Below are 17,589 nucleotides of genomic sequence, written 5' to 3' on the forward strand. Positions count from 1 at the left end.
TTGGTTCAGCCACTATGGAGAACAGTATGGAGGTTCCTTAAAAAACTACAAATAGAACTACCATATGACCCAGCAATCCCACTACTGGGCATATACCCTGAGAAAACCGAAATTCAAAAAGAGTCATGTACCAAAATGTTCATTGCAGCTCTATTTACAATAGCTCGGAGATGGAAACAACCTAAGTGCCCATCATCAGATGAATGGATAAAGAAGATGTGGCACATATATACAATGGAATATTACTCAGCCATAAAAAGAAACGAAATTGAGCTATTTGTAATGAGGTGGATAGACCTAGAGTCTGTCATACACAGTGAAGTAAGTCAGAAAGAAAAAGACAAATACCGTATGCTAACACATATATATGGAATTTAAGAAAAAAAAATGTCATGAAGAACCTGGGGGTAAGGCAGGAATGAAGACGCAGACCTCCTGGAGAACGGACTTGAGGTTATGGGGAGGGGGAAGGGTGAGCTGTGATGGGGCGAGAGAGAGTCATGGACATATACACACTAACAAACATAGTAGGGTGGATGGCTAGTGGGAAGCAGCCGCACGGCACAGGGATATTGGCTCGGTGCTTTGTGACAGCCTGGAGGGGTGGGATAGGGAGGGTGGGAGGGAGGGAGACGCAAGAGGGAAGAGATATGGGAACATATGTATATGTATAACTGATTCACTTTGTTATAAAGCAGAAACTAACACACCATTGTAAAGCAATTATACCCCAATAAAGATGTTAAAAAAAAAAAAACAATGATTTGTATGCAATGGGATTTCAGACTATTTTTACTAAAGCAGAAAGTCCTACCCCTAATTGAAAGATAAATTTGAAACAAGTGTACTGGTCCAATTGAGGTAGAGAGAAAACAGTGGAAGGGACACCCATAAGGAAACCATTGGAATATTTCAATTAAATAATTATAAGGCACTGAATGAGGGTGGAGTAAATAGAGTAGACTTAAGATAATTACTGAGATATATTAAGCACATTTTGTAAATCAATTTGATATACTGGCAGAACAAAGGGTAGATGTAGGAAGTGGTGAAGAAAAGGGGTTGTTGAAAGACTGTGGAAATTAAAAAGCTGAATATACCACTAGGAATGAGGGGAAATGTGTGATCTGAAGCATTTTTTTTTAATTTCACAAAGACAGAACCTTTAATAGTATCTAGTGTACCACATATGTGAGTATTCAGAAATATTCATCTAATGTGAATAATAAACAGCAAATTTATCCAACAGAGATTTCAAGTAGGTAGAGTGTGTTTATGATATAACTGACAAAATTGATAATTTCTTCTTTTTATTTTAAAGTGAATAACAACAAAATGATTCCTGAAGAGAATTCTTACATTTAAAAAAATGAATTTATATTTGAGTCATGAATGGAAAATACTAAAACTTGAGAAGATTTTCTAGAGACAAATTTCCCTTATATGGCAAGGTAAGTTTAAACATTCACAGTAATGGGGTTCAGGACATGCTACCGCAAAATATGACATGTTGGCATACTGCATATTTTAAGTTGAAGGAGTTTGAGGAAAAGCAGAAGCAAGAAGATTACTCTGACTTCCCCTTGACTTTCTCCCCAAAACACAACATAAAACTCTTCTGTGAGAGTTGCCCTCCTTATAACCAGAGGAAAGAAACATCCTTATCTCAGAAGACAAAGGGAGGACAAGAAGAATCTTAACAGGCCTTGCTAAATTTCCTCTGGTTTACTACACTTACCTCTTACTTTCAAAGTATCACAATCCTCCACAGATGTCCACCTAGCAGTTTTATGAGTCCATCATCAAACCTAGCATAAAATTACTCAGGTCAGTCTTTCTTCAAGTCTTCATTTCCTTAAGAAGGCTGCCATGTCATGTAAAACTTACACTAAATAAATGTTTATGCTTTTTTCCTGTTAATTTCTCTTTTTCAGTTTGATTTTCAGACTTAGCCAGGGCCTCTAAGAGGCTCAAGAAAAAGTTTTTCCTTCCTTAAATCATAAATAATTTTCTAAACAGTATGGAATATCAGAGTTATGTGTCATGATACTTTTGAGAATCTTTCAAGTCAATGAAGGAATATATTGAAAGAAGGTATGTGAATCAGGAAAGGTACATTTTATAGTGAGAATTATCATGAAAGATAGTCTGATCATTACAATGCTGAAATAATTTAGACAATTGCACTTATTTTTGCTTAAGAAATTTTAAGGGAGGAGATATGGGGATATATGTATATGTATAGCTGATTTACTTTGTTATAAGGCAGAAATTAACATACCATTGTAAAGCAATTATATTTCAATAAAGATGTTTTTAAAAAAGAAGAAATTTTAAATAATTGAAGCAAACACTTGTAAATTTTGATTTGAAATATAAAATTCCTTTTCTAATTCCTTTGCTCTCTATCTAAATGATCTTGCTGGTATTGACTAGTAATTTGATGTGAAGTCAAATAATTACTATGATTAGGTAAGAATGGTGGGGAAAAGTAACAATCGGGAACCTTACAAGTGCCTGTGAGGGGTGCAAAGTCCAGGTGTATCTCCCCACTAAGCAGATATGAACCTATGTATGCCTAGGGGAGAAGGTAAGCACTAAGAATTGTTGATTTACCTCCTCAGAGTTATACGTGATGTTTCATATCTATTATATACTTAAACCAGCAACTGAAGCTTTTTCTTTTTGGGAAAAGACTGCCAAGAATCAGACAGTGATTTATCAGATTAGTCAGATGAGAGGAGAATAGCCCTACTTGTACTACACGAGATAAATCAGAGTCCCTGTGTGCTAAGGTTGTTTGGCATGACCTCACAGACCAAAATATGTTTGGTGAATTATAAAGAAAGGGCCGGCACTGAAAAATAGTTAGAAGAAAATATTACATAGTGTAAAAGACTACACTCACTATGTAACTTCAGACAAGTTATTTAACCACTCTGTCTTATTTTCTTATGTGTATAATAAGTATGGAAACACAAACACACACAATCTAACATAGATGGCTGTCATTGGGATTAAATGAGATAACACAAATGAAGCGTTTAGCAAAGTATGATGGAGTAAACATATTTTGCCAGGTACATTTTTAGTTTGTTTTTCTTTTTTTAACATGGGCTTAAAATTTTTTGTTTAAAATAATAATGTCCTAATTAACATCCCCTGCCAAGGTGATAACTTATTTTTATATAGAGCCAGAAAACAACAACAAAAACAAAATGTAGGAAAAGATAATAGAAAATGAAACAGGCTTCTTCATTTAAAAATTTAATTTTATTAAATAAAATTAAACAGCTTTATTGAGGTATAATTTATATACAAAAAAAAAAAAACCCTGGACATATTTAATGTATACAATTTGATGAGTTTGGAGATATGCATGCATCCAGAAACTGTTATCACAATCAAGGACATAAATATATCCATTATTAATATAATACATCCATGATAAGTTCCCTCCTGCTCTGCTTTTTAAAATATTACACATTTTTTATATTGTGTTGAAAACACTGAATTGTTAACTATAGTCACTTTGTGGTACAGCAGATCTCTAGAACTTGTTCATTTTGCATAACTAAAATTTTGTATCTGTTCAACAACAATTTCTTATTTCCCACTCCCCCAGGCCATTTTACTCTCTCCTTCTATGAGTTTGATTATTTAGATATCCTTCATATGAGTGGAACCATGCAGTATTTTTCCTCCTGTGGCTAGTTTATTTCATTTAGCGTGATGCCCTCTGAGTTCCCCTAAGTTGTCATATATTCAGGATTTCCTTCTTTATAAAGGTTGAATAACACTCCACTGTATGTATATACCACACTTTTCCCTCCAGCTATGAGATATAATTGACATATAACATTGTGTAAGTTTAAGGTGACAGGTGATGATTTGAAAAACATAAATATTGCAGAATGATTATTAAAAGACATTAGTTAGTACATACTTTATCTCACATAATTACCATTTTTTGTTGTTGTCACGGTAAGAACATTCAAGATATACTCTCTTAGCAACTTTCAAGTACATAGTATCATATTATTAACTATAGTTACCATGCTCTACATTAGATCCCTAGAACTTACAACTGGAAGTCTGTACCTTTTGACCAACATCTCTCTATTACCTCTAATCCCTAACCCCTGGCAACCACCATTCTACTCTCTATTTCTCTGAGTTCAGCTTTTTTACATTCCATGTATAAGTAAGATCATACGATCTTTGTCTTCTTTCTTTGTCTGACTTATTTCACTTAGCATAATACCCTCGGGTTTATATATATTATTGTAAATGCCAGAATTTCATTCTTTTTTACAGTGAGTAATATTCCAATGTAGTGTGTGTGTGTGTGTGTGTGTGTGTGTGTGTGTGTAGCAACATTTTTTCAATCCATTCATCTGTTGATGGACATTTAAGTTGTTTCCATGTTTTGGCTATTGTAAATAATGCTGCAATAAATACATGATTGCAGATATCTCTACAAAATAGTGACTTCATTTCTGGGTAAATACCCAGAAGTGGGATCCAAAAGCCTGATCATATTGTAGTTCTATTTTTAGTTTCTTGACGAATCACCATATGGTTTTCTGTAGTGGCTATAACAAATAACAGTGTACAAGCGTACACTTTTCTCCACATCCTTGCAAGAATTTATCTCTTGCCTTTCTGATAATAGCCACTCAAAAAGATTTGAGGTAATATTTAATTGTGGTTTTGATTTGCCTTTCCTTGATGATGATTAGTGACGTTGAATAGATTTTTGTGTATTTGTTGGCAATTTGTATGTGCTTTTTGGAAAAAATGTTTATTCAGGTATTTTGTCCATTTTTTTAAAAACTGCTTTTTTTTGTAAATGGAAGTTAAGTTGATGTACAATATATTACAAGTGTACAATACAGCAATTCCTAATTTTTAAAGGTTATATTCCATTTATTGTTATTATAAAATATTGGCTATATTCCCCATGTTGTACAATATATACTTGTAGTTTATTTTATACATAATAGTTTGTATCTCTTAATCCTCTATCCTTATATTTCCCCTCCATTCTTCCCTCTCACCACTGGTAATCACTAGTTTGTTCTCTATAACTGTGAGTCTGCTTCTTTTTTGTTATATTCACTAATTTGTTGTATTTCTTAGATTCTACATATAAGGGATAGCATATAGTATTTGTCTTTCTCTGTCTGACTTATCTCACTTAGCATAATACCCTCCAAGTCCATCCATGTTGCTGCAAATAGCAAAATTCCATTAATTTTTATGGCTGAGTAGTATTCCATTGTGTGTGTGTGTGTGTGTGTGTGTGTGTGTGTGTGTGTGTATACATATCACTTCTTATTTAACTATTCATCTGCTGATGGACACTTAGTCTGCATCCATATCTTGGCAACTGTATATAACACTGCTATGAACACTGGGGTACATGTGTCTTTTCTTTTTCTTTTCCTTTATTTTTTCATTATTTAGTTTTAGCTGCATTGGGTCTTCATTGCTGCATGTGGGCTTTCTCTAGTTGCAACAAGCAGGGGCTACTCTACATCGTGGTGCACGGGCTTCTTATTGTGGTGGCTTCTCTTGTTGCGGAGCATGGGCTCTTGGTACATGAGCTTCAGTAGTTTTGGTACATGGGCTCAGTAGTTTTGGTGCACTGGCTTAGTTGCTCTGCAGCATGTGAGATCTTCCTGGACAAGGGCTCGAACCCATGTCCCCTGCATTGGGAGGTGGATTCTTAATCACTGTGCCTCCAGGGAAGCCCACATGTGTCTTTTCAAATTAGAGTTTTTGTTTTTCTCATATATATACCCAGGAGTGGAATTGGTGAGTCATATAGTAGTTCTATTTTTAGTTTTTTGAGAAACCTTCATATGGTTTTCCACCCCAATTTACTTTCCAACCAACTGTGTATGAGGGTTCTCTTTTCTCCACATCCTTACCAACATTTGTTGTTTATGTTCTTTTTGATAATAGCCATTCTAACAAGTATGGGGTGATATCTCATTGTGGTTTCGGTTTGCATTTTCTTGATGATCAGCGATGTTGAGCACGTTTTCATGTGACTGCTGACCATCTGCATTTCCTCTTTGGAAATAAATGTCCATTCAGTTCTCCTGTCCATTTTTTAATTAAGTTTTTTTTTATGTTGATTTGTATGAGCTGTTTATATATGTTGGATATTAACCCCTTATTGATCATACCACTTGCAAATATTTTCTCTCATTCAGTAGTCTCTCTTTTCATTTGGTCAATCATTTCCTTTGCTGTGCAAAAGCTTTTAAGTTTAATTAGGTCCCATTTGTTTATTTTTGTTTTTATATCCTTTGTTTTAGGATACAGATAAAAAAATATTGCTACTATTTATGTCAAAAAGTTTTCTGCTTATATTTTCCTCTAGGGATTTTTTGGTTTCTGGTCTTACATTTAGGTCTTTAATCAATTTTGAGTTTATTTTTGTATATAGTATTAGAGAATGTTCTAATTTCATTCTTTTATATGCTGCTGTCCAGTTTTCTTAGCACCATTTATTGAAGAGACTGCCTTTTCTCCATTGTATATTCTTGCCTCCTTTTTTATAAATTAATTGAACTTAAGTGTGTGACTCTCTATTCTGTGCCATTGATCTATGTGTCTGTTTTTGTGCCAGTATCATACTGTATTGATTACTGTTGCTTTGTAATATAGTCTGAAGTCAGGGAGCATGATAACTCCAACTTCTCTCAAGATTGTTTTGGCTCTTCAGGCTCTTTTGTGTTTTCATAAAAACTTTTAAATTATTTATTCTAGTTATGTGAAAAAATGCCACGGGTGTTTTGATAGGGGTTTCATTGAATCTGTAGATGGCTTGGGTAGTATTATCATTTTAACAATATTAATTCTAATCCAAAAACACAGTATATCTTTCCATCTGTTTGTGTTGTCTTCACTTTCAGTGTCTTATAGTTTTCCAAATACAGGTCTTTTACCTTCTTAGGCAGGTTTATTCTTAGATATTTTATTCTGTTTTATGTGATGATAAGTGGGATTGTTTCCTTAATTTCTCTTTCTGATAGTTCTTTGTTAGTGTATAGGAATGCAACAGATTTCTGTATATTTATTTTGTATCCTGCAAATTTAATGAATTCTTGATGAGTTCTAGTAGTTTTCTGTTCGGATTTTTGCATCTACGTTCATCAGTGGTATTGGCCTGTAACTTATTTTCTTATGGTATCTTTGGGTTTTGGTATCAGGGTGCTGTTGGTCTCATGGAATGAGCTCAGAAGTGTTTCAGAGTTCCTCTGATATTTTTTGGAATAGTTTGAGAAGGAGAGGTGTTAACTCTTCACTAAATATTTGGTAGAATTCACCTGTGAAGCCATCTAGTCCTGGACTTTGAGGGGTTTGTTTTGTTTGTTGAGAGTTTTAAAATTACTGATTTAATTTCATTACTGGCAACTGGTCTGTTCATATTTTCTATTTCTTCCTGGTTCAGCTTTAGAAGATTGTACATTTCTGAGAATTTGGTCACTGCTTCTAGGTTGTTCATTTTATTGGCATAGAGTTGCTTGTAGTAACGTCTTATGATCCTTTGTATTTCTGTGGTGTTGGTTGTAACATCTCCTTTTTCATTTCTGATTTTATTGATTTGGGCCCTCTCCCTTTTTTCTTGATTAGTCTCACTAAACGTTTATCAGTTTTTTTAATCCTTTCAAAGAACCACTTTTTCTTTCATTGATCTTTTCTACTGTCTATTTCATTTATTTCTGCCCTGATTTTAGGATTTCTTTTCTTCTAGTAACTTTAGGTTTTGTTTGCTCTTCTTTCTCTAGTTGCTTTAGATGTAAGTTTAGGTTGTTTAATTGAGATTTTTCCTTCTTCCTGAGGTAAGCTTGTATCACTATAAACTTCCCTCTTAGAACTGCTTTTTCTGTGTCCCATAAGTTTTGGATGGCTTAATGAGCTAGAGGGAGGATCCAACAATGGTGCCTTCCCACACAGTGTCCACCTGGTCTAAATCTCCCAAGTATGACTGAAGCCAGTGTCTATGTCTCCAGGGTGAACTGCAGCTGCTCCCTGCTTCTCTGGGAGGCTCTACAAGACCCAGTAGATAAGTCTTACCCAGGATCCTATCAAATTATTGCTTTTATCCTGGGTCCCAGGGTGTGAGAGATTTTGTGTGCACCCTTTAAGAGTAAATTCTCCATTTCCCCCATCCTATAGAACTCCCAAAATTAAGCTCCACTGGCCTTCAAAGCCAAGTACTCTGGGAGATCTTCTTCCCAGTGCAGGACTCCCTAGCTGGGACTTGATTATATAGCAAGTCCATCCCTCCTACCTGTCTTGTTGTGGTTCCTTCTTTATGTTTTTAGTTGTAGAAGATTTTTTTCTAGCAGGTTCCAGTCTTTTTCACTGATGGTTGTTCCTTAGGTAGTTGTGATTTTGGTGTGCTCTTGAGAAGAGATGAACTCAGGATCTTTCTATGCCACCATATTGGCTGATCTTCCTTTGCCCAATTTTTAATCAGGTCATTTGTGGGTTTATTTTTTTCTGAACTATATGAATTTCTCAGACTCTTCCAAAATATTGAAGAAGGGGAAACATTTCCAAAATCACTTATGAAACCAGCATTTCTTTACTCCCTAAGACAGATAAGGACACTACAAGAAAAAGTATTATAGGCCAATATCCCTGATGAATGTAAATGTAAAAGTTCTCAGTAAATATTAGGAACCCAAAGTCAAAAGTACATTAAAACAAACTGATGACATGATCAAATGGGATTTAATTCTCAAATGAAAGAATCATTCAACATGCATGAATCAATTGATGTGATATACTACATTAACAATATGAAAGACGAAAATCATATTACCAATTCAACATGCACAAAAAAGCATTTGACAAAATTCAACACACTTTCACAGTAAAAACTTTCAACAAATTTGGTTTAGAAGGATTTTTCTTTCCTCAACATAATAATGCTATATATTATGAGCCCACAGAAACATCGTACTTAATAGTGAAAAACTGAAAGTGTTTTCTTGAGATCAGGAACAAGACAATGATGCCCCCACACACACACCTCTTCTATTCAACATAATACTGGAAGTCCTACCCACAGCAATTAGGCAAGAAAAGAAATAAAAGTCATCCAAATTAAAAAGGAAGAAGCATAATTTTTTTTTGTAGATAACATGTGATCTGATATGTAGAAAACCCTGAATATTATACAAAAACTTGTTAAAACTCATCAAATAATTGAGTAAAGTTGCAGGATTCAAAATCAACATCAATTTTTTAAATGTCAGTAGAAGTTTGTTGTCTTTGAGCCCCTGTACTTGTAAATTTGGCAAAATAAGACAAAGTTAGTAACTGAAAATAAAGGAAGATAATATAATCAAGCCATCCTCCCTTTTCTGATACCTAAGTAAAATGTATGGGTCACAGTGACCATTATCACATGCAAACATGCTGATTAGAACACTTGAGGAAAGATAGGACAATAAAATTCCAATAATTTAAAATTGTAATGCAACACTAAGTTGAATGTGGCTGGTATTCTCAAATGTTTAACTAGCTGATTGAATAAGTTGATCCTAGTTGACTAAAGATAGAGACTGTAGAACTTCTCACCTGATATTACATTATTTAAGTCTGACATGGGAAAAAAGTTAGTGCAAATTCACCAATTTTCTGGTTGCTCTCAATTATATCCAGATGAAATGTGAACTCCCCCTTTTTAAGTACAAAAGTATTTTCTAGTCTACTGTAATATCAAAACTTAAATGTCATCTAATTAAAAATCTCTCCCTTTTTTGGCCTGGTCTCACTTATGCACAGAAACTTACAGTGTATTCCTTCTCTTTTCCTGACTCTTCCTAAACTGATAGATTATGTATATAAGAATAAGGGTGTCTTCTCAGTTAAAACAAGATTAGGGAGATGAAATGAGGATAAGGAAAAGTCTTAATGACTAATGCAGTTGTTATCAGGTATCCATACCCTCTGCTTGGCTCTGTCTCTAGTGGATATGGGTTATTTATGTTATCTGTCTCTAGTGCATATGGGTTATTTGGATTACCCTCATTATTTGGAGATTCTTCATTTTTGAGTTCTCTTATGGAGAGTTGCATTGTACTGTTTACTAATTTATTTGACAGTCTGCTCACCCTGCTGAGGTCCCATTACCCTCCACTGTAGTCTTTTTAGAATGAAACACATCACATTCCTCATTATCCATCTTTTTCTATTTGGGACTAGAGAAATACATGCAATCTGGTGTGATGACATTCTAAAAATATAAGCTGTTCCCAATCCTGCTTTTTGCCCTCCTGCTCTTAAATATAATCCCCCTTGGCTACAGTATCTTAATTTAGACTTTTCAGGAGTGAGTTGGATACCAGTTTTTATGTTGTTTGAACTCTTGGAGACATATTAAGCTCTCTGAAAGGGGTTTGAAGAGTCCTTTTTTCTTACCTATGGTGGTTGACATCTATTAAAAATCCCCATTCTCTCATCTCTTCTACCTAAAAATGAATCCTCTCTGCCAGTGAAAGCTTTCTCCTGATGAATTCTAAATAGCCTGGAAGTAGGTGATGGCTCATGTTAGCTAAAGGTGTTCATAGTTTTAGCATATCTGCAGTGAAAGATTAGTTTCTTCCATTTGAATGTGCAGGTCAATGAAACATATTTTTGTTCTCAGCAGCAGGTCTTGCCAAAACAAGGCTATGAAAAGGTCACAGTTTAACACTTTATCTTGTCACTAGTGTAACATTAGGAGTAGTAGAGTGGCCATATTCTATCTTGAGAGAAAAACAAAATAGAGATTAAATAGCTGTGTAGGGAATGCAAAGAAAAGTGAAGAAAAATTTAGAACAGGAAAATAAAAATAAAGAGGGGACCAATGGTAGCTATTCCATTTCTTAAACCCTACTATATTCTTGCTCTTGGAATCTATAAAACATCTCTTCAAGTTATATTTGTTTGTAAAGAGCCTTAATTAAATAAAGACCATTAATTATATGCTTCTTTTTTTCTTTTCCTTTGTTTTTATTTTTTTCTGTTTGTTTTTGATTTTCTGTAACTAGTATTATTATGGAATTGACAAAGGTTATCTGCTGAAAATCAATGTCACTTCCATATTCTTTATTCAGTTTTCAATTTAGAGCTGTTAATTCTGTACAAAGCACTAAAATTAGTTTTAAGAAGACTCATTTATGACACTTGGTTATTATTAAACAAACAAATTGTTACTATTTAAAACAATTTTGATAAATATTATTTAGAAATATTTGATACACATCCTGTATTTATAAGCTCTGTCTGTGTTTAACTGTTCAGAACAAATAGATTTAACATTATTCTCCATTCAGTCTTCATATAGTCTTTAAACCAATTATTTGTGCCAATGAATCCATATTATTTCTGAACTTTCATAAGAGATATAATTCTTTGGGTGGGAAAAATGGTCTGACAACACTCATACACAGGAATAGTTTTAAATTTCATGAAACTTGAATTGAGGATTTACTTATTTCCAAAAATTGTAAGGGGTTTATAAACTGACTGGGAAATATAGTGTTGCATCTGTGCTGTCTGAGTGCTGGTGGAATGAGCCTATATCCAGTTACCATATTGCTCCTCAGTTCAGAGACCCATGACTTCTACCATCAGAAAACTAGGTAGTATGGCCTAACAATTATTTGCACATATCTGAACACTATTTGACAAGGAGCTGGATGAATATTTATCTTAGTTCAGCAGTGCTAGACTAAATACACATTTGCTAAATACTGGAGGTTTTTCTAGCAATTAGACATAATTATCTTGGAGGTAAACAATCTGACAACATTCGTATTTTCATCCTCCATATGCAAAGCTGAGAAAGAGATTAAAACATAATTCAAAAATTTGCATTTTTCTAATAAACTACAATGAGATATTTCCTCATGCCATTCAGAATGGCCATCATGAAAAAGTCTACAAATAATAAATGCTGGAGAAGGTATGGAGAAAAAGAACCCTCCTACACTGTTGGTGGGAATGTAAATCGGTGCAACTGCTATGGAGAACAGTATGGATGTTCCTTAAAAAAACTAAAAAATGGAGTTAACATATGATCCAGCAATTCCTTTCTGAGGCATGTATCCAGGAAAGATGAAAACTCTAATTCAAAAAGATACATGCATTCCAATGTTCATAACATTACTATTTACAATAACCAAGACATGGATAAAACCTAAATGTCCACTGACAGATGAATGGATAAAGAAGCTGTGGTATGTATATACATATATAAATATATATGTGTGTGTATATATACAGAATATTACTCAGCCATAAAAATAGAATAAAATAATGTAATTTGCAGCAACATGGACAGACCTAGGGTGAAGTATTCAGACAGAAAAGACAAATATCATATGGCATTAACTATAGGTGAAGTCTTAAAAAAATAAACAAATTAACTTATTTACAAAAGAGAAATAGACTCACAGACACAGAAAAAAACTTTTGGTGCCAAAGGAGAAAGGGGGTAGGGATAAATTAGGAGTTTGGGATTAACATATACACACTATTATATATAAAATAGGCAAAAAATAAGGACCTACTGTATAGCAGAGGGAACTATATTCAATATCTTGTAATAAACTGTAATGAAAAAGAATATATATATGCATAACAGAATCACTTTGCTATACATATGAAACTATCACAACATTGTAAATCAACTTTATTTAATTAAAAAATTAAAAAACATGTATATAAAATGTTTTAAAAAGTGTAGGATCAATGATAGCTAGCATTCCCTGTAATGACAAAATAATTGTTTAAGTTTTTAAGAAAAGTTCTTGTTTGTGGAAAAACAGGAAAAACAATTTGGCCTCCCAAACATAGCACAAAGCAAGAAAAAAACACCTTAATTATGAAGACTTAGAAGAATAAGAAGATATTGTAAAATATAAAAGTATTCAAGCGTATGTAGTTCTGAAAACTATAATCATTAGTTAATACAAAGAGTAAAGACTTTTGATATGAAGTTGAATGGGTTAAAAAAAAAGCAAATGAGATAATAAGCAAGATAAAGGCATAGAGAAAAATAAAATATTTCCTATTGAAGACTAACTTTAGAAACTCCTTCAGTAACTATAAAATTGAAGAAAACAGAATGGATTAAAAAGACATGGATAGAGGACCTTTAAGATGGTGGAGGAATAAGACATGGAGATCACCTTCCTCCCCACAGATACATCAGAAATACATCTACATGTGGAACAACTCCTACATAGCAACTACTGAATGTTAACAGAGACCTCAGACTTCCCAAAAGGCAGAAAACTCTCCCACGTAGCTGGGTAGAGCAAAAGAAAAATGAAAAAAACAGAGACAAAAGAAAGGGATGGGACCTGCACCTCTGGGAGGGAGCTATGAAGGAGGAAATGTTTTCCCAAACTAGGAAACCCCTTTGCTGGTGGAGACAGGGGGTGACAGGAGGGAATCTTCAGAACCATGGAGGAGAGCACAGCAATAAGGGTGCAGAGAGCAAAGTGGAGAGATTCCCACACAGAGGATCGGTGCCGACCAGAACTCACCAGGCCGAGAGGCTTGTCTGCTCACCCGCCAGGGTGGGTGGGAGTTGGGAGCTGAGGCTTCAGCTTCGGAGGTCAGATCCCAGGAAGAGGACTGGAGTTGACTCCATGAACACAGCCTGAAGGGGGCTAGTGCACCTCAGGTAGCCGGGAGGGAGTCCAGGAAAAAGTCTGGAATGCCTAAGAGGCAAGAGACCATTGTTGCAGGGTGTGCAAGGAGAGGAGATTCAGAGCACAGCCTAAACGAAGTCCAGAGATAGGCGTGAGCTGCAGCTATCAGAGTGGACATGAGAGATGGGCATGAAATGCTAAGACTGCTGCTGCAGCCACCATAAATCCTGTGTGCAAGCACAGGTCAGTATCCACACTTCCCCTCCCAGGAGCCTGTGCAACCTGTCACTGCAAGTGTCCCGTAATCCAGGGACAAATTCCCCAGGAGAACACACAGCACGCCTCAGGCTGTTGCAATGTCATGATGGCCTCTGCAACCGCAGGCTCACCCTGCATTCCGTACACCTCCCTCCTCCTGGACTGAGTGAACCCAAGCTCCCTAATCACCTGATACTTTAATACCATCCTGTCTTCCTATCTGAATGAAGAACAAATGCCCTCAGGTGACCTGCACACAGAGGTGGGGCCAAATACAAAGCTGAACCTCAGTAGCTATGCGAACAAAGAAGACAAAGGGAAATTTCTCCTAGCAGCCTCAAGAGCAGCAGATTAAATTACCACAATCAACTTGATGTATGCTGCAACTCTGGAATACTTGAATAGACAACAAATCTTCAGAAAATTGAGGCGGTGGACTGTGGGATCAAGTATAGACTTGCAGTTTTCTTTCTGCATCTAATTTGTTTCTGGTTTTATGTTTATATTAGTTTAGTATTCAGAATTTATTATCATTGGTAGATTTGTTTATTGATTTGGTTGCTCGCTTCCTTCTATATATATATATTTTTCCTTTTTCTCTTTTTCTGAGTGTGTATGTGAATGCTTCTTAGTGTGATTTTCTCTGATTAGCTTTGCTGTTACCATTTGTCCTAGGGTTGTGTCGCTCCATTTTATTTTGTTATTTTCTTTGTGCTTGTTTTTATTAGTATAGTTTTAGTGCTTGCTATCATTGGTGGATTTGTTTTTTGATTTGGTTGCTCTCTTCTTTCTTTCTTTTCTTTTTTTATTACTTTCAAATTATTTATTTTTGTTTTTATTTTAATAACTCTTTTATTTTCTTTCTTCTTTACTCTTTCTTTCTTTCTTTTTCTTCCTTCCCTCTCTCCTTCTTTCCTTCCTTCCTTCCTTCCTTCCTTCCTTCCTTTCTTTCTTTCTTTCATTTCTTCTCCCATTTCTTCTGAGAAATGTGGCACAAATGGTCTTTGTGCTCCAGCCAGGTGTCAGGTCTGTGCCTCTGAGGTGAGAGAGCCAAGTTCACGACATTGGTCCACCAGAGACCTCCCGGCTTCACGTAATATCAAATGATGAAAGCTATCCCAGAGATCTCCATCTCAATGTTAAGAACAAGCTCCACATAATGAGCAGCAAGCTCCAGTGCTGGACACCCCATGTCATGCAACTAGAAAGACAGGAACACATGCCCACTTATTAGCAGAAAATCATAACAAGGTAGCAGACAACCCAAAGCACACCAATAGATGTGGTCCTGCCCACCAGAAAGACAAGATCCAGCATCATCCACCAGAACAAAGGCATGATTCCCCTCCACCAGGAAGCCTACACAACCCACTGAACCAACCTTACCCACTGGGTGAAGCAACAAAAACAATGGGAACTACTATGAATGTGCAGCCTGTGAAAAGGAGACCCCAAACACAGTAAGTTAAGCCAAATGAGAAGACAGGAAAACACAGAGCAGATGAAAGAGCAAGATAAAAACACACCAGACCAAAGAAATGAAGAGGAAATAGGCAGTCTATGTGAAAAAGAATTCAGAGTAGTGGTAATAAAGATGATCCAAAATCTTGAAATAGAATGGAGGAGATACAAGAAACGTTTAAAAAGTACCTAGAAGAACTAAAGAGCAAACAAACAATGAGCAAGAACACAATAAATGAAATTAAAAATTCTCTGGAAGGAATCAATAGCAGAATAACAGAGGCAGAAGAACGGATAAGTGATCTGGAATATAAGAGTGGAAATAACTACCACAGAGCAGAATAAAGAAAAAAGAATGAAAGGAATTTAGGACAGCTTCATAGACTTCTGTGAAAAAATTAAATGCACCAATATTCGAATAATAGGGGTCTCATAAGAAGAAGAGAAAAAGAAAGGGACGGAGAAAATATTTGAAGAGATTATAGATGAAAACTTCCCTCATAATGGAAAGGAAATAGTGAATAAAGTCCAAGAATCACGGAGAGTCCCATACAGGATAAATCCAAGGAGAAACATGCCAAGACACAAATTAATCAAACTATCTAAAATTAAATACCAAGAAAAAATATTAAAGCAGCAGGGGAAAAACAACAAATAACATACAACATATGTTATTTGGGAATAACATATGGGAATCCCCATAAGGTTAACAGCTGATCTTTCAGCAGAAACTCTGAAAGCCAGAAGGGGGTGGCAGGACATATTTGAAGTGATGAAAGGAAAGAACCTACAACCAAGATTACTCTACCCAGCAAGGATATCATTCAGATTTGACAGAGAAATTAAAATCTTCACAGACAAGCAAAAGCTAAGAGAATTCAGCACCACCAAACCAGCTTTACAACAAATGCTAAAGGAAATTCTCTCAGCAGGAAACACAAGAGAAGGAAAGGACCTACAATAACAAACCCAAAACAATTAAAACATGGTAATAGGAACATACCTATCAATAACTAACTTAAATGTAAATGGATTAAATCTTTAAACCAAAAGACATAGACTGGCTGAATGGATACAAAATCAAGACCCATATATATGCTGCTTACAAGAGACCCACTTCAGACTTAGGGACACATACAGACTGAAACTGAGGGGATGGAAAAAAAAATTCTATGCAAATGGAAAATAAAAGAAAGCTGGAGTAGTAATTCTCATATCAGACAAAAGAGAATTTAAAAAAAAAAGGCTATTACAAGAGACAAAGAAGGACACTACATAATGATCAAGAGATCAATCCAAAAAGAAGATATAACAATTGTAAATATTTATGCACCCAAAATAGGAGCACCTCAATACATAAGGCAAATACTAACAGCCATAAAAGGAGAAATCAACAGTAACACATTCATTGTAGGGGACTTTAACACCCCACTTTCACCAATGGAAAGATCATCCAAAATGAAAATAACTACAGAAACACAAGCTTTAAATGATACATTAAACAAGATGGACTTAATTGATATTTCTAGGACACTCCATTAAAAACAAACAGGATACACTTTCTTCGCAAGTGTTCATGGAACATTCTCCAGGATAGATCATATCTTGGGTCACAAAGCAAGCCTTGGTAAATTTAAGAAAATTGAAATTGTATCAAGTATCTTTTCCAACCGCAAAGCTATGAGACTAGGTATCAATTACAGGAAAAAATCTTTAAAAACTACAAACACATGGAGGCTAAAAAATACAGTACTTAATAACTAAGATATCACTGAAGAAATCAAACAGGAAAGAAAAAAAACCTAGAAACAAATGACAGTGAAAACACGATGACCCAAAACATATGGGATGAAGAAAAGCAGTCCTAAGAGAGAAGTTTATAGCAATACAATCCTATCTCAAGAAAAAAGAAATATCTCAAATAAACAACCTAACATTACACCTAAAGCAATTAAAGACAGAAGAACAAAAATACCTCAAAGTTAGCAGAAAGAAAGAAATCATAAAGATCAGATCAGAAAAAAAAAGAAAAATAAATGATGGAAACAATAGCAAAGATTAATAAAGCTAAAATCTGGTTCTTTAAGTAGATAAACAAAATTGATAAACCATTAGCCAGAATCCTCAAGAAAAAAAGGGAGAAGAATCAGATCAATAGAATTAGTAATGGAAAAGGAGATGTAACAATTGACAC

The sequence above is a fragment of the Delphinus delphis genome, chromosome 18, assembly GCF_949987515.2.
Source record: "Delphinus delphis chromosome 18, mDelDel1.2, whole genome shotgun sequence".
NCBI lineage: Eukaryota > Metazoa > Chordata > Mammalia > Artiodactyla > Delphinidae > Delphinus > Delphinus delphis.